We start from the raw sequence: 6,821 nt of genomic DNA on the forward strand, positions 1-6,821 counted from the left end.
GGTTTTGAAAGAATCCAGAATATCTGTTTTGTTTTTGTTCTTTGCTTATTTATTCATCACCTTACCATACCTGGATATACACATACACATATGAACTCACAGCAAGCCCGGGGCCCAGGGAGTACAGGGCCGCCCAAGGGCAACAGGTGATAGATTACAGAGCCTTCCACTCTGCTACTATCTTTCCAAGTCCCTCCCTGCCTTTGTTCTTCTTTGGCAGATCCACTCATCCTCCCTGGCCTTGTTAAAAGCTCTTTTCACTAAGATTAAAGACAGAAGGAAACACAAGGCTCAACATCGTGTGGGGGCACGGATGTTTTCTTAAGGTGGGCTACAAGAAAGGCTGGCCTCAAAGGTGTGCAGCAGGCTGAAAGAAAAAGGGGGAAGTGGGCAGGTGGGTGTGCTTCCGTTAGGCGCTTTTCCTTTATGGGTGTCCCAATGCTCATTGTATCTTTGTCTCTCTTGTCCTTTTCCTTGTCCTTTTGTTCACTGCAGTATCATCACTAGAGTTGATATTTGTTGGGCTGCTGGACAAACAAGGTGTTTGCAATATCTGCGTGTGGGATGTTTGGGAGTTTTGACCTTGGGCTGTGCTGACGCAGTTCAGACAAATAGAAAAGTTGCCTGCTGGATTCACATGCCGTTAAGAATGCAGAAATACAAAGGGAGGGAAAAGGTGCAGAAATGAGACTTCTTCGTGCCCCATCCAGACAGTCTCAATCCCAGATCAAAACAAATGTGTTCATTAGGGAATCCCCACATAAACCATGCAACATTTACAATGTTTACAGCAAACAATGAGTCATGTTCCAGGGCATAGTTGGAGACAGGTGAGCTCTGTATTTGGCTGGCATCACTGTAAATATAAAGGTGTCTGTCACACCATGAGTCATAGCCCACACAGTAAAACAGATGGATTCTTGCTGTTTTAGAAAGAAAACAAAGGCATTACGTTTATGAAGTAAGGGCTATTAAAACACAAGGTGTTGTAAATTGATGAAAGGTGTAAATGCATTAATGAGTGAAACACATGCAAGCCTTTGTGATGACATACTTCACCTATGCAGAACTTGAAGTCTGAAAAAATCTAAAACCCAGCTGTTAAAAACATAAGAGGCAGACTGTCGTGTGTGCTAGTTTGGAGAATGACTAGTACAGCTCTGCTTCCCACTAAGGGGGTGTATTTATGTGCATACCTGCTCTGCACAGTAGTCCTTGTGCAACTGTTTGTTTGCACATCAGGGCATTCACTTCAGCTTCTACTTCACGTCGCTCTGTTTAAGTCAGCAAATCCACACAAGAGGATGAGAGCAGAAGCCCCAGGCTATCTGAATCACAGTAAGTAAAGGGAACGGGAGTGACACATTTACAGAAGAGGGCTGCAGTGTTTGAAACGAGTGAGAAGAAAAAGAGAGCATCTTTTAAAGTCAAACTGAGGGCTACACAAAAAGGAGAGCAGTCTCTCATATCATAAATATCAGCTTCCTTTTAGCTAGTCATACTTCATGTTCCTTTCATCTTCCCATCATCAAAAGAGATGTCACGCTGTGGGTCCCCTACATTCAGCTAAAAATACATAACAGCCTACAGCACTGCATTTTGGAAATGAAAATAAAACCACAATGACTAGCTTCTGTCATGCATCCTTTGTATTTGGGTTTTGCTAAAATATTTAAAAAGGCTCGATAATGCTGACTGACTCAGTGCAGTTACAAAAACAAGTGTGGATACATTGGAGATTACTAAGCACCTTTAATCTAGTTGAATTTACTTCTGTTTTTTAAAAGGTATGCATGCCTACAATGTACCTAATAATAAGTTAGAATCAGCCTTCTTAGATGCCATAGCAGACAGGGGGCTGAGGACAACTGAGTAGGAACAGAGAAACCTAAAACAATTTTGTGTTGCTGAATTATTTTTATCGATATTGTTTGTGGAAAGAAACCTTACAAATTATATTTCAATAAAAGTTATTTTTGGGTGGATCTGCATATTTGAGTTTCCCAGATTGTTTTGCCGAATGCCCGTCCATTTTTCTGTGATTAGGGCCGGCACTAGCAGTACACGGAGACTGTGTTGGAGCAGGTCTTAAACAAGTGATCGGTAACAGATGATAAATTGTATCTTTTAATGCAGGAATGTTCAGCTCATGTTACATTATGGGCCCATAAAGCCCACTTTGATCTTAAGTGGGCCATACCAATCAAATTCCCCCTTCTGTTGGTGTAAAGGCGTTTTTGTCATTTAATCCCTCAGATATTTTAATATGAGAAAAGGAAGTGCAATTCTAACAGCATGTCTCTTTTTCTACATATTAAAGACTATTTGGGCTCATGAAATGTGGAAAATTGCAGAAAAAGTTCATTGCCCAGACTGTCCTGTAAAATGTCTTTTCTATGGTAGATAAAAAACTGGAACCTTTCTGTCAATCTGCTTCTCAATTACTTTGATCTATTATCATGGTCATGGAGGAGGTCATTAGGAAAAGCTAATGCAAACAAAACTTATGGAAATACAGTCAGACTTTTTTGTTTTGCGATCGTTAGTGACGTTACAGCTTATTGGCCTTTTGAAATAAACCCGTTGTAAGGCTCTTTCCATTAATAGGCTACTGTAAGTTTGGACAAAAATAACCAAGACCTTTGAAGATTTACAGTTTGTGGCACTTGTTAGCTTAATATAAAGTTAAAGATACATTTTACTTGAAATAAGGACTGAGAATTTTGCAGTTACCTATACTAAAGTCCCAGTATGATCATTATATAGACTTCATTGTAGACAACAGCTGCTGGTGACTAATGTAATAGACATGTAAGTATGTCTGTACTATTTTTAAACTAGACTGTCTAATTTCACTCTGCAGGTGGCCATGTACATGCACTGAGGTAAGGAATGAGTGTCAAAAGAAACCAAGAATGCTTTGGAGTTCAGGGTCAAGCAAACCCAAAACAGCAACAAGCCTGGATTCTTTCAGTGACCGGTGAACTAGTTGATCATGTTACTTCAGGGCAGCTTTTGGTATAAGCTTGTTTGTACCGTTCATATAAGGTGTTTACCACTTGTAACTGAAAGCAGACGTTTTCTGTCTGCTCGCAGCTTGTGTTGGAGGTGACTCTTCTCTTACTTTCCAAAGGTTAGTATCACTGATCCTTGCAAAAAGCCCAGATTTTGTTACTTGGACTTGCATGACTATTGTGACTCGGTCTCTGGATTTGGACCTATTTCTAATCATTTGTTCTCATGAGCTTGTTTTTGTATTTCTGGGAAAATGACGAGTCTGGAGCCGAGACGCCAAATATTAAGTCTGCACACATTCAGTATTTGCATAGTACGCTAAATCCATTCCACATGAGTTGGCTGACTATGCTGAGGATTTACGATCCCTTTAATTCTGAGTAAATGAATGATGCAGAAAATAAAAACATGAAGAAGATTTTAAAGAGTTCACAACGACTAAACTAAAAGTTCTTTGAGTGTCAGAAACATAAATGTGTTTCTGAAATACACCCTGTTGTCAGTTTAAGGGGTATATAATTAAAACCAATCTGCTGTTACGAGGTTCATTTCAGTTTACATAAAATCTGTTTTAAAGAGCTGTCAGTTGGAAAGAGCGTAAGGTCATGTTGTCAAGGGTTAAGAGCACAGGCAGGATTTGCTATGTTATGGCTCTCTCAAACAGCAGCAGCTTTCGCATAAATCTTCTTCTCTCAGTGCAGAAATTCACCTCTCTTGACCTCCACACCACCCGTTTTGCTCTCCTTCCACTTTTCACACTATCACACCCCAACCGGGAGGAACAGGAGAGGAGCAAATGGTTGTTTGTGGTCAGGTGTTTTGGGAAAGCAAAAAAGATTCATGCTGTTTCTATTTCAGTCACAACATAATATTTTTTCATTTAAAGAAAGATATTCAAAGCTAACAACAGCTCATATTTCTCCATCTGGCTGTAGGCTTAAACACGCAATGTAAAAAAAAAAAAGTTAGACCCCCCCAACAACAACAACAACAAAAAGACAATTCCCGCTCTCAAATACTAAAAAAATATTTAAAAGTAGTCAAATTTTCCTTGCATAGCGCAGAAATAACATTTAAAAGTAAAATAAAGTGCTGAGATGTTTTTTGTTGGGGAGAAAAGAGGAATAGTGAGTGAATGTAGCATGAAAGACAACAATAAGACCCTGTTTTCCTCACCATGTTTCCTGTAGCTAAAAACGTGCTTTCTTTTTTGGAGGTTTACTCAGAGTTTAAAATTAACATCTTATTTTTCACATGTTGCACAAATAAGCCACTGGCCAAAAGTCATTGCTGAAATTACAAAAAGAGGGGGCAGGGGTGGGGGTGGGGGGAAAGCCCATTAACACATGATATTTTGATTAGCAACATGCCCTGATTTGTTCCTTGTCTTCTTCTTGGCTTCATTAAAATAAGCAGTCACAGTCACAGCGTGAGTGCCTGCTGGATGAAACTTGTTGAGGAATCTTTGCATGATGTCATTCACGATGTGTGGAATTCATACTGATCTGCTGTAAAGATCATCTTTCAAGTCTTCCAGGTAAAAGGTAAAAGAGTTGCTAGAGGTGGCGTGCCTGCTCACCTCTGAACGAGACTCTCGGTGTTTTCCTTTCCTTCTATCCTGCACTGCAGACAACAAGAGCCAACATCTCTTCATATAGGAATGCTCTGTGAACGTTACTGAAAGGTCCATAAACTGCGAAACGTTCCGTGAACATGCCAGACTGCACGTAGCCTGCACGCGGGCTCAATTTCGCTCTATACTCCCCCCCCAAGTCCCCCACTAGATGAAGTCACCCTTGCTGCTACTGTAGTGTGTTAAATAAAGCGTCGTCATTAATAATTCGTCATTTTTAGGCACACATCAGATGGATGCGTAGATTATGTTCGTCAATAGCTGCAAACTAATTTTATTACACACTTTGCTAATGACCCCTCCCCAACAAAGAAACAAACAACAGAAGGTCACGAGTGCCTGCGGACGTGCACAAGATTGAAATCTGGATTAGTGTGAAGCGTTCGCCTGAATGAGTGAAAACTGCTTTTTGGGATCGTTTTATGATAAAGTGAACTAGCACGTTATGTAGCGGATCGTCCAGGCAAACGCGCAAAGGGGGTGAAAGTGCGCAGAACAATGGCGCAGAAAAAAATGTGATGCTTGCTGAGAGTGAACGACTCTACATAGGAGAGCTCTGTCTGTAAAGAGGAGGAAATCCCCGCTACACACAAAGCCTGTGTCTATAATCTGACACTCCAAAGTGCACATGTATTATTTTCGTAGAACAAAAGCAACTTCGATAAGGTTACATACTCATTAATTACCTAATCTCTTTTTTGCAACTAGCTCACCCATCTCAGGGGTTATCTCTCACGTTCTCAGCAGGCCCAGCAGTCTCATATCCCTGCCTCAGGCGCACACACATCAGCCTGCTCTCTGCACCACCCCCTTCCTCTCACATGTGTCAAAAAGCATGGGAATTTATCTCCTCCACACAGATATAATCCCTTAATTATTTGATTATGGCACTTTGTTCTGTGAAGAAAACTTGCGTTTCCTGCTCTAGCCCAGGGTTGTGTATTACCTGAAATGAATACATGTGTCAGACAAATCCCTGCCTTGAAGGTTAATTATGTAGTGAATTGTTAAATTGTTAGACATCTACACATGAGGTATAAATGAAAGGAAAGACAGACATAAAGTGTCTTAGTAAATCACTACTCTTGAGCTGATGGCTCAACAGTAGTTTCAGTAATTCTGCCGAAGTTACTGATTCATTCAAAGGACAATCCCTTATTCACAGTTTAATTACAGTGGTTGAGGATGATGGCTAACAGATGAGTCCAAAAAACTCCACACAGGTATTCAGGGATGAGATCTGGTGCCTGTAAAAGAAATATGCATTAAACCATTCACTGAGACCTGTTTCCTATGGATTATCATCCCCCAAGAGACAATTCCCATCAAAGTAAATCGCTGGACAAAAGGGATCACCAACTTTCTGTTGATTTACAGTGAGCCTCAAGTTAAACAAAGCCAGCTCACTGTAGGGGTCAGGGGTTCAGGTTTTTCTTTAATTTATGACAAGATTCTGTTGCTAAAACAAATCTAAAAAAAAAAAAAAAAAACACACCCCAAAATATCCCAGGAGAACAGGTACAATGTAGGTCAATGAGTAATGAAATCCAAAAGTATGGATGTGAAGAAGACACTCCGTCCAAGTCATGGTGTTCATTTGTATGTTCTTGCAAGTTCGTGCACGCCCTTGGCCTGTCCCGTAGCAATGTGTCAGTGAGAGAAAACACTCGCCCCAAAAGGATGATGTAAGGGGCTATGATGGATGACATCATTGACCATAACACCCATATATCCACAAAGCAGAGATTTGCCTGTGCACATCTTTTTTGTTTCTCAAGAGGATAGAATAATTTCACTAGTGACTCATTGCAAAAAATATTCAGGTTTGGCTATTTTTAATTAATTAATTAATTTTGCAGAGCTCAAATAATATGGATAACACTGACATACAGTGTTTGAATTGGCTGAAATTAACAAAACAAAGTGAGGTCAATTCCATTTCTTATGCAATTAGTGCAGAATGAAATGGAAAGCCTCAGTCTTTTATAAGTCTGATAATTTGCTGCTTTCAGCATGAAATATGAGTATTATTGAGTATTTAATATTATGAGCAAGTAAAAATAATAAATGAATGATTAGAAACTATTTTGTTTAAACTGATCATTAGTTGCTCTACACATTATGTATAAAATTAAAGGAACTGGACTACACTCCACCACATAAGCCTGCTAAT

This window comes from Neolamprologus brichardi, chromosome 14 (assembly GCF_056152115.1).
Source record: "Neolamprologus brichardi isolate AB-2024 chromosome 14, ASM5615211v1, whole genome shotgun sequence".
Lineage (NCBI taxonomy): Eukaryota > Metazoa > Chordata > Actinopteri > Cichliformes > Cichlidae > Neolamprologus > Neolamprologus brichardi.